The sequence below is a fragment of the Furipterus horrens genome, unplaced genomic scaffold (genome assembly GCF_987537825.1).
Source record: "Furipterus horrens unplaced genomic scaffold, mFurHor1.1.pri manual_scaffold_3, whole genome shotgun sequence".
NCBI lineage: Eukaryota > Metazoa > Chordata > Mammalia > Chiroptera > Furipteridae > Furipterus > Furipterus horrens.
This window is the reverse complement of record NW_028327173.1, coordinates 154,431,171-154,443,220: the sequence shown is the minus strand read 5'-3', so window position 1 is coordinate 154,443,220 and position 12,050 is coordinate 154,431,171.

Below are 12,050 nucleotides of genomic sequence, written 5' to 3'. Positions count from 1 at the left end.
GCAGGTTTTCTTACCCTCAGAAGTTTTAGAGCCTCTGAAACCCTCATGCCTTTGACTCGCCATGTGGAGAAGGATTTATGGTAAGTCAGGGAGCAGTTTTCTAGTGTGCTGGACCATGGAGCACAGAGTTCTCCATATTTACTCAGCCACAGAGTACTTTCTCTATGCAAAAACTATGAACACCCTGGGGAACTAGCTTTCAAGTATCGTGCATCAAAATACACTGCTTAAACTATGGAGGCCCAGGAAGATGGGGTTGCTGTAACTCAGAGGTTCTCAGCCGCTGATGGTTTTCTCCCCCGGGGGACATTTGGCAAGTCCGGAAATATTTTTGATCATCACAACTGGAGAGCACGCTACTAGCATCTATCAGGTGGAGCCCAGAGAAGCTGCTAAGCATCACCCAATGTACAAGACAGTGACCCCTCCCTCCCCACAACAAAGAATTATTCGGCCCAAAATGTCAATAGTGCAGAGGTGGGAAAGCTGGACTAATTTAGCGCCGAAATGCTGGATTAGTCCCGGAGGGTTCAGGGCCCCTAGTCGGTGGGCTTGTGCTCGCATGGTGTGATCAAATGCTGTCGACCCCTGCTTCTGGCGCATGCTTAGACATTCTCTAATGTTCCAGAGTGGACTCAGCCAGACACATTCAGGTCTTCTGGACAGAACAGGCCTCTTCTCCCCGCCCCACTTCCTGTGTAAGAGGATGGGGAGATTTCACCCCAAGCTTCTGATCACATGCCAGTGCCGCCTCCCACGCCCCCCACTTGTTTTCTCCCATCACATGTGGAGGCGGGTGTGGAGCACAAAGGCAGGGAGGCACCTCTGGCCAAGACTGTGAGCGAATGCTCCAAGAAAAGCATGCATCAAGTGCCAGCAGAGGCCTGGAGAATGAGCTGGTCTGGCCCTGACCACACAATTGAGTCTAGCAAGAGTGGTGGGGGCTGCCTCCTAGGGCACCACGAAGTGGAACCCAACCACCTGCCCTGGTGAGCAATGTCCCCGAGGCAGGTGCAGCCAAGCCTCTGCCTGTTACTCCAGCCACTCCTCAAGGAACCACGCCCCTCCGGAGGATCACTGTACAGGGTCTTGGAAATACCTGCGCAGCCTCATGTCCCTGGAGAGAGGAGAACAGAGCACCAAGCCCATGCTGGACTACAAAGGATTCGCTCTTTTGTTAAAATCATCACTTCCTGGTTTGCCCCGAGTCAGAGGTTCCTCAAAGGTGCGACTTCGTTTTGACACAAAGTCAGTCCCAGATAATATGTGAAGAGTAGTCACCCTACTGTTCAAAGTCATGGGGAGACAAGTCATGAAATGGGCACCATTTATTACACGTTAATTGAATGACTTGATTATTGCTGATGATGTGCCCATGATTGAGTTAGCTACCCTGGTGGATTGAGAGAAGTACATGCAGTCCTGACTCCCATGTAGTTGTGTGCATGGAACTGAGAACATTTTCCTAGAGAAACCATTTTAAAGTGCTGATAATACTTCCAAGCTAAACCCCAGAAGCCCTAAATATAACTCATATTGGAGGTAAAATGATAGAACCCACCCCCACCTCCCACCCCCCACCATACACACACAAATACAGGAAGCAATGCTTTTGTAAATGTAGTTTCAGCTTCATGGGTTGAAACTGGGATTGTAATTTTCCCTTTTTCCTTGGAGAAAGTGGATATAACTCAGGATAATAAGTACACAGTCACAATTTCTTGGCCCTTCCTACCAACAATACATGCAAGTGGAGACACATGTACGTGGTCTGTTTCTTATCTAAACTCCCACCCCGGAAGGATAGTGAGAAAAGGTTTTTTTGTGTGATGTCAAGCCAGTGACATTTTCCCCTGCTGGGGCGTCTATCTCAGGATAGACACTATCTATTCGCTCTGATGGCAAGGATGAGGGAGCACAGCAGACTGTCAGAGCCTGTGGGACAGAGACCCAGGCTGGCAGCACGTGGGGAAGGGCAGCGTGAGCTGAACCTCAGGCAGACTTTCCAGAATGTAAGATCTTTGGTATGGCGAGAACCAAGAGATGATTCAGTACAATTCCCTCATTTACAGATGAGAAAACTGAGGCTTAGGGAAGTGAAGGGACCTGTCCAAGGTCACTTAGACTTTTGGAGGCATGTTAGGGAACCCAGATTTTCCATTCCCCAGGCTCTTTCTATTCCATCCTGTGCCTCAGAAACTAGATAATCTTTTGGGGTTCTCCCCCACCCCCCAATTCTGCTTTTGAAAATAGATTCTCTAAGAAAGCTTTATGTTCTGGTCAAAATAGCTACACTTGCTAAACTGGGATCATAGAACTCCTGTGGCAGAGCATGCAGGACTTCGCTGCCCAGTGACAGCTCCGACCCTGCACCTCCCTGCTGTGTGGGCCATCTTCCTCTAACAGGCAGAAAGCAGCAGCAGTGCGCCACTGCCAGCCAGCGGCGATGTCCACTGTCGTCCCCACATTCACCTCCATCTGCTTGAGAGGGGCTGCCTTGCTCCTGGCCATCTTACCCAGCCAGTGTTCTTAAATCCCAAGGGCTGTGACACTGCTCCCTGTGGGTGTGTGACAGTGACAGAAGGGGAAACCCAAATGCTTTGCTGGGAGATTTTATTCTGGTGCTTCTCACTGCTCCAGCCACAGATGTCTGCTGAATATCCAGCCTCTTTTTTTTACCCTTAAAGCACCAGGCATGTCCTTCAAGACCACGCTGCTTTTTATGGGGTCCTCAGGCTTCCAGAGCAGGTGGGTGTGCTCTGGATGTGTGACTTGGATCCACTAAAGCTTGGAATGTGCAGAGCTGTCTGCACCTTGCAAGGTGCTTTTGTGTTTGTTTGACCCTGTGACAGGTAGGCTAGCTATTCTTATACCCATTTTATGAATAAGAAACTGAAAATAATTTTGATTATTCTTCAAATTTATCCAGTGGCAGAGATGAGATTAGAACCTCAGTCTCTTGATCCAGTATCTTTTCCAGCAAAAATGTAGCAGTCTTTTTAAAAAGTCTGATTTCTTTTAAATAGAAAATACCTACACATCATTCAAAATTCAAGAGAAAAAAGAGTGTACAGTGAAAAGTAAGTCTCCTCCCCGCTTATCAGCTCTCCCCAAAAGCCATTCCTTAGAGACAGCCTCCCACAATTAATCTATGCACATATGTGTGTGTGTAAATGAGATCGAGGTAGCTTTTATTCACATAAACATGTGTTGTCCACTTCTGCACCTGGAGCTGCCTTCCAGAAGGGTGAATGCTGCTCACGCGGCTAGGGGAGGGCAGTCTACCTTTCAGTTAAGTGCATGCCCCGCCCCCTGCCCCCCGCCCGTGGGGTCAGGCAGCTCCAGGGCAACTGGCACTGACCACATGCATGTGACATAACCTTTCTGAGCTTCAGCCTTCTCCTCGGACAAATAGACACAATACTCATAGCACATAGGTGAGGAAGTGTCCATAACATGTTTAGTACGTAATCATGTGTTTAATAAATGGGGATGATTTCCTGCAGACCTACTGTGTGTCAGGCACTGTGCTAGGTACAAGAGAAAGGAGATGAATAAAAGGAGGCGTTGGCCCTTAAGTTGCTTATAATTTAAAACAGGAGAAGGAGAAGTAAGCAAACAAATTACAGAACAGCAGAATGGGTGATAAGCAATTAACGTAGAGACTATGAACATAGGCCTTAGATTTAAACTTGTGAATTCCTTTGGGATGACAGGCCACCAAGCCTTAAGGTGCACCTACTGATTTACTCACAGATGTGATAATGAAAAGGGGATGTGCTGGATCCCATCTTGGACAAGTTACTTTACTTGCCGAGAGCTTCCTTATCAATAAAACAGGATTAATAATACAGAGTTGTAAGGACTAAGTGAAATAATGCGCAGCACCTAAAACACTGCCGGGCATATGACAGACATTTAATAAAGAGTGATTTTAGTAATTATAACGTCAAATTCTATATAAGAATAAATGCCACAGCAGGAATATACACCAGGTGCCAAGGTAGCATGGGGAGAGGGTAAGCATTGCACTGTCATGAGAACCACAACTGCAGTCCCTCCCCTGGGGATGACCACGTGCCAGGCCCTGTTGTTGGCATGCATCTGTGTCTTGGTGTTCACAGCATCCCTGTGAGGATGGTATTGCTCCTTTTTCAAATATATTTTTATTTTTAATCACATTTTATTGATTATGCTATTACAGTCATTCCGGTTTTTTCCCTTTGCCCCCCTCCACCCAGCACCCCCCACTCCCTCAGGCAATTCCCCCACCATTGTTCATGTCCATGGGTCAAGTGTATAAGTTCTTTGGCTACTCCATTTCCTGTACTGTACTTTACATCCCCATGGCTATTCTGTGACTACCTATTTGTACTTCTTAATCCCCTCACCTCTTCACCCATTCCTCCACACACCCCTCCCATCTGGCAACCATCAAAATGCTCTCTGTATCCATGATTCTGTCTCTGCTCTTCTTGTTTGCTTAGTTTGATTTTTAGATTCAACTGTTCATGGATATGTATTTTTGCCACTTTATTTTTCATGGTTTTGATCTTCTTTTTCTTAAAAAAGTCTCTAACATTTCATATAATAATGGTTTGGTGATGATGAACTACTTCAGTTTTTTCTTGTCTCGAAAGCTCTTTATCTGCCCTTCCATCAAGCTGGGCATTCGAGGTGTGCCCTTCACATGGGCTGAGTACCCCCTCCTCTTGTAGTTGAGTCTTGATTGCTGTTGACAGGTCAATGGGAGGGATTTACCCAGGCCAGTCAGCTGCAAGGATTGGCTGTGACCACTGACCACCACCCTCTGCCTTCTGTGGAGGATCAGCTGTGCAGGAACAGGGTGGTGTTGCTCCAATGTGGTCTGTAGCTGTCCACTGGTTGTGTAGGCTCTGAGGTTTCCTGGGTGATACAGACCAAGGTCATCCCCCACCTATGTTTTGCCCTGGGCCACCCTGCCTGAGCTATAAAGCAATCTGAAATGGCTGCTACTTATGCTGGGCTTGGAGATTCCCAGGTGAAGCCAAGCTGTAAATCTAGGCAAAGCCAATCCGTGAATTTTAGTGCCAGGCCTGGGGCTCACTGAGGCCAACTGTTGCTTGTTTGAGTGAATTTAGGAAGTCGAGAAGCACGAGCCAAGACCAGCCATGCATATGGAAAAGTAGCTTGAGTGGGCCCAGAAATGGATGGAGTGGAGTCTCAGGGGATCTCCAAGGCAGGTCAAACAGTGTTAGCCAGGTTGATGGAGTCTCAGATATGGCACCAGCTTGCCAGCTCTGTAGGGGGAGGGTTCAAGAAAGGGACAGTGGCCTCTGCTTGCCTTGATGCCAGACACTTCAGTTTCTCCCTCTATGCCACTGATGCCTTTCAAGCTGCTACCCCAGTGCTGGAGCCCAGAGGGAGTGAGTCTGAGTAGGTGAGTCCATGTGTGGGGTCTTTAAGAGGAACTGCTTGAGGCTCTGGCAGTTCCTTCCACCAAGTCAATAGCTGCTTTTTTGAGTCAGAAGTTTCGGGAACTTATCTTCCTGTCACTGGAACCCTGGGATGGGGCACCTGGTTTGGGGCTGGGACTCCTTGCTCCTGAGACATCCCTCCTGAGTTTTTATTCACCAGCTGTGGGTATGGGACCAACCCGTTCTGTGTGTTCACCCCTCCTGCCAGTCTGGATGGATGTGGTTTCTGTAATTCCATAGTTGTCAGATGTCCACTAAGCTCTATTTCTGATGGTTCTGAGTGATGGTTGTTGTATATTTTAGTTGTAAATTTGATATGGTTGTGGGAGGAGGTGAGCCATGTCTGCCTACACTGCCATCTGGACCGGAAGTCCTACTCCCTTTTCACAGAAGGAAACCAAGCCTGGGAGAACTTCTCCCAAGGGAGAGGCAGAAAGAGCTACTTCCCTCCTGTCATCCTTTTATCATCTGGCTCCGGAGAGAGGAGAGTCACCAAGATCAGAACATCAGGGGACTGGGGCGTTTCCTGGGCAACATTTACTGCTTGCTCTTTAGCCTGTACCCAGTTCTGCTGTCTCCCAGCCACTGCTCTGGGCCTGGGCGAGAGCAGGAGCAAGCTGGCAGCTCCCCCTAGAGCTCCTAGTCCTGTGCGTGCAGGGACAGACCACCTCCATGTGCACTCACGTTGTGATAGTGAAAAGAGGGGGATGTGCTAGACCTGGTACAAACCCAACGCGGGACGGTATGGGGCTCCATCTCTGTCTGCTCTTGCCTCCACAACATCTGTCTGGGTTTGGGGGAAAGGCTGGAGGGAAGAGGTACAGAGGAGGAAGTAATCAGGCAGCTCAATGAACGAAGTGGGCGGCCAGGCCCTTCTCAGGCCTGCATTCACAGGGCGGCCCCTCAGTGGGCCTCCCATTGCTGCCGCTGTGATGAACCATGGCCCTGAGCAGCGCCTCTCACACGGAGGCTGTGAAATGGGTGCGCAGTGACAGAATACCAGAGCGGGTAGCTCCCGCTGCGTCGTCATCCCTGTTGTTGTTTCATCTCATTTCATAGCAGATGACAATGCTGATGTGCAGCTGGGGTGCGGGTGTTGGGGGTGGGGTGTTGGGAATGGCTCCTCTCTGCTGCCCCCCCACACTCTTGCTCTACCTTGATTTTTTTCCCTTCTGAGGTAGACTGGGTCAGTATTAGTAGCCTCATTTTAGATAAGGAAACTGAGTCTGTAAACATATAAGTGACTTGCTCAAGGTCACAGAGCTCATATACAGCCGAGGCAGAAGTTGGGTCTGTAGGGTTCTTGCACTAAAACGCTGTGATGCCACATGTTAATCCCTTGTCGGACCCTGCACAGGTTCTGTCCTTACCAAAGAGCCTCTTAGCTCTACATTCTTTACCAGGTGGAACTAGCCTGTGTCCCACAGCCCATGAGGCCTGAGGGAATAAGGTTCTCATTGGCAGAGTTCTCCTTTTCTCTCTTCCAGGGACACTCCCCCATCCCACCTTTGGCTCCTGTTATGGACTGAACTGTGCTCCCCCTAAATTCATATATTGAAGCCCTAACCACCAATGTGATTGTATTTGGAGATGGAGCATTAGGAGGTAATAAAGGTTTAACGAGGACATAAAGGTAGAGTGCTAATCAGATAGGACTGGTGTCCTCGTGAGAAGAGGAAAAGACATACCTCTCCATGCACGCACAAGAGAAAGGCCACGTGAAGATACAGTGAGGAAGCAGCCGCCTGCAAGCCAGGAAGAGAGGCCTCACCAGGAACCAACACTACCAGCATCTTGATCTTGGACTTCTAAGAAAATAGAAGTCTATTGTTTAAGCCACCTCATCTGTGGGATTTTGTTATGGGAGCCCTAGCAGACTGTTGCAGCTGCCATGACCTAAATCTCTACCCTCCACCTCCACCTTAAGACATTGCATCTAGGTGATTTATCCAAGTGATTATCTTCCTGCATTCTCCCCATTACTGCTGAAGTTCTTCTGTCCCTTGTCACTCACCTTCTCAGCTCAAATCTTTCACCTTCAAGTTAGCATGACTCATTTTGCTGTCCTGTTATTCCACTTCTCATCAGCGCTGCTCTGGCCCATTAGGTATTATTATAAGGCAATAGGTCTCTTTTATTCTCTGATTCTCCTACAGTTGCCCATGAATTAATTACTCGGTATTGGTGGAGCCAGAGTACATGTGTAGAAACATCTGATTTGGAGTCTCAGTTCTGCCTTCTTCTAGCAGTGGGCCTGGATCAAGCCACAGGATTGTTGGAGAGTAAATGAACTAGTGTATGTGTAAGGGATGTGCCAGTGTAAAGTGCTAATCAAACAAACAGCACTATTGCAGTTGTTTGTGGTGAAGGTGTTTAGGCGAGCAGCCTGGAGAAGGGCCCTCGCTGGGTTTCACACTGACATTAGGCCATCATTGAGGAGCATTATAAAAAGCAGCCCTATGAAACTCACTCTCTTAAAGAAAAATGTGGCTGATGTTCACAAAAGTGCAGTATTTATTTTCACAAAAACTTTCTAAAGATATTTTTTTTTTTCTAGAGAGGAAGGAGCAGAGAGAGCTAGAGAAACTGATTTGTTGTTTGATTTATGTGTGTATGTATTCATTGGTTGATTCTTTTATGTGCTGTGTCTGGAGATTGAATCCGCAACTTTGGTGTATCAGGATGACACTTTAACCAACTGAGCTACCTGGCCAGGGCGAAAGAAATTTCTAAAGAAATAGCTTGTGATCCTGAGAAACATGTTTGTTTCCATCAGTGAACACCACAAATTATTAAAAATGATCATCTTTCCCTCTTTGTCTTGGCTGCTTGGGAGCTCAGAATTAAATTGACATCCTACTTCTATCAAGTTGGCTTGCCCTTCTGTCACTTTATATACTGTCATTGCTGTCACCTGAATTTCCTTCTTGTCATCTGCACTTGGATCTTCAGTGGACGGGGCAAAAAAAGTAGCTTTACAGTTGTTTGTATGGAAATAATACAATGAATGAATAAATAAAACAAGAATATACTGTTTTGTGTACTCACAATGTTAAACCTACTTTTGCCCACCCCTGTATTTATTCCACAAGTTACTGCAGAAATACATTCTTGTTGTAAAGATGAAGAGAACTCAGAATTATACAGAACAAAACTTGGAAGTATTCATTTCTTATTTATGGTGTAGTACTCTACATGTGCAAACAGCCTCAATTCCATTTGGAATGATGTTAGGAGCAATGAAGTTTTTAAAAACAAACAGAAAACTTAATTTGGAAGCTTTGTACTATGCTGGATACATTCACATATCTTTTAATTCTAACAGCAACTCTGTGAGGCAGATGTGTGCCCATTTTACAGATGAGGCAATTGATTGAGGTTGTTAGTTGTCTGAAGTCATAGATAGTAAGTGGCAAAGCTAGGAATGAAACTCAGGTCTGGGATTCAAAGTTTTTGTGTTAGCTGCTTTGTTTGTTTGTTTTTTAAGTATTTCACCTCTCAGAGCAAAAAGGAGGATTACAAAATTTGTACAACTGGGAAGTGTGGATGCAGTGGGGGAGCCTTGTGAATTGCTCTGCATTACAGCTGCTGCTCCGTCTGCCTCAAGCCACCAGAATTATTTAGGTAATTCAGCCAAGAGCATTTTTTCTCTTTAAGTGCTAACAGATGGCTGATCTTGTGCCAACTCCAGGAGAAGACTCAGCAAAGGTCAGGAGTAAGACAGGCAGCCTTTAACCTTCTTCCACCATCAACCTTCCCTGCTGATCCATGGGTGGCAGCTCTCAGGCCAGGACATAGCGTGGCATCTCTCTTTGGAAGAGACAGTGACAGTTTCTGTACTACTGATTGCTGGGTAGGGTCTGGTGGAAAGAAATGCAATCACCTGGCATTCCTGTCCCACCTGCGTCCCCACCCCCACCCCCTAACAAGGGCCAAGTTTTATTGCTGTGTAACATGTTTGCCTGGGTTTCCTTCCTGGCCATCCCTTCCAGTAATTGGTACTAACTTCCCCCCCTCTTCCTTGGCCCTGGCCAGAGGACGCAGCTATTGATACAAACACTGACCGCTGTCCCAGCTAGCAGGCAAGCACAATTCTATTTTCATTTGAATTCCCAGCATCTTGAAGAAAGGAGTTGGCCAATCCTTTCGACCAGACCCCAGATGAGGAAGGAGAGCCTGCAGGCCCTTCTGTAACCTTCCTTTGACTTGGATTCAGAAGACAAAGGTGAACTTGAGTGCTGCAGGGACACAGCTTCCCTTTATGCTCCCACCAGGCCCCCGGGCGGTCCCCTCTCCAGCACTGAAGCCCTTTTGTCCTGGCGGGGCACCCACAGCCTGACTACCCACACTGTTAAAGCGCAGCTTCAGCGCCCTCACCCCCACCCGCGTGAGTCGCTGTGCCTGGAGAAGGGCTTTGGAGTTTCGCGAACGCACACTGGCCCTTTTCTTCTCAGGGCGCCTGCAACTTTGATGCTGCGCGCCTGGCAGCCTGGCACTCCTCTGGTCCTTTTCAGGGAGGCCGTGCGAAAGCGGGGACAGAGCGCTCTTGCGACCGCCGGGCTCCCCGGGCCAGGCGCACAGGCTCCAGGAACCGTCGGGTAGGCCTAGGAGGAGCCCGCGCGTGCCAGAGTTCACCCGGGAACTGATCGTCTGACTGAAAACAGACATCCACTTTGATGCTGCAATGCTACTTCTAAGAACTCATTCTACATACCAGGATATTAATTTTTTTTCACTCTAGTCTTAAGTTCAAACATCCAGAAAAGTTGAAAGAATTGTATAGTGGATACTCATATATTCATTAACTAGAGTCTGCAAGTCACATTTTATGTGGGAGGATTTAGCTACAAGGGCTACTAGCACAGTCCTGTAGTGTGTGTGTGTGTGTGTGTGTGTGTGTGTGTGTGTGTGTGTGTGTGTGTGTAGAAACCTAAATGTTCCCCCCAACCCCGTTAAATTATGGTACATTTGCACAATGGTATACATAGCAATTAAAATAATATCATACCTTTAGTAACAGAAAAAAATGTGGTGTTTTTCTGTTAAGTGAGAAAAAATAAGTAAAAAGCCGTATGCACAATGTTATGTTATTTTTGTTTGAAAATTGTTTATACATAGGAAAGAATATCACCCTAAATTTATATATTAAAATGTTAACAGGATTGGCGCTAAATTAGAAAATGGGTGGATTTAATTTTCATCTGGCTTACTTTACTTCTTTCAATGAAATACTTCTATGTAAAGTGAAAAGGGAGATTTAAAAATGTGTGGTCAGCTAAAGAGACAAGCAAGGATTATTCTAGCACCATTTACCTTGACAGAAGTCCTGGGCTGTCCCAGCTCCTTTGTGCACATTCCTGTGTCACATGGCCTGGCGATTTAGAGCTCATTGAACCCCACACAGTTTTCCAAATACAAGCACCAGGCCCTCCTTTTCTCAGTTGTCCCCACTTTCCTGCAGCCACCTGGATTCTTCTCTCTCATCCCTGACTCTTACTTAGGCCAGGCTGCTTCCCTAGCCCCTAAAGAGGGAGAGTCCTACCATGCTGGGTTCTCTTTCCCCACTGAGAGTAAAAGTTTTCAGGGGTGAAATTACCCTCCTTCAAGAGAGGACCAGGGTTTAACCCTCAGGCACTCTGCTGCCCCTGGACCAGGAGTTCTTTCTCTGTGGGAGGCCTGGGGACCTCCAGGAGAGGGCTGCTTTAGCATGGACTCTTTGGGAACCTTTAGAACCAGCCAGATAACATTTTCATCACCATTCAAGCAGTGGCACTTTCAGAGACTACAGTAATAACAGCCTACTTTTGCTCCTACTTGTAGTTCACAAAGTAGATTCACATACTCTCTTACAATGGCTCCCAGGGCAATATCAAAGAACAATTGGAGATAAACACAGAGCTGCCAACTTTTACTGTAAATACATTTAAAAGAAACTACTGTTTGTGATTAGCATTATTTTATAACAAAATAAACATGTTGCTATACACACAGAATAGAAAAGACAATTTCAAAATATAAAACAGGTGTTTTTAAATTGAGGTAACTTTGGTTAATAACATTGTATAAATTCCAGGTATACAACGTTCTAATTCTATATCTGTATACTTTACTGTTATTGCACATTCACCACCAAAACTCTAGTTTCCATTTGTCATTATATATTTTACCCCCTTTACCCATTTTACTTTCCCCCACTCCCTGCCCCTCTGATAACCAATCTGTTTGTTGTCGGCGTCTATGAGTTTGTTTTTGAAAATACAGTATTTAAATTAAACTTTATAAAAACTCTCATTATGAGGTCCATCTCTCCCCCTATGAACTATTAAAATTATTACTATTTCTACATAAACAGGCTAAAAACTTTTTTATAGATAAGTACTGGCATGGGAACCAACATTTGGAAACCAGTTTTTCTATTGTTTTTGATCCTTAGGGTCATCCGCTCGAATGTGTGGAAACAAGTTCAGAGACCATGAGCTGATAAGTGGTTGAATTAGGATTCAAGCTCAAGTCTGTCTTCTCCAGAACCAGTGGTTTCCCCTATTCCAGATTGTGTCTGTGTAACCAGGTTGCCTTGGTGGTTCTTCTAGGAAA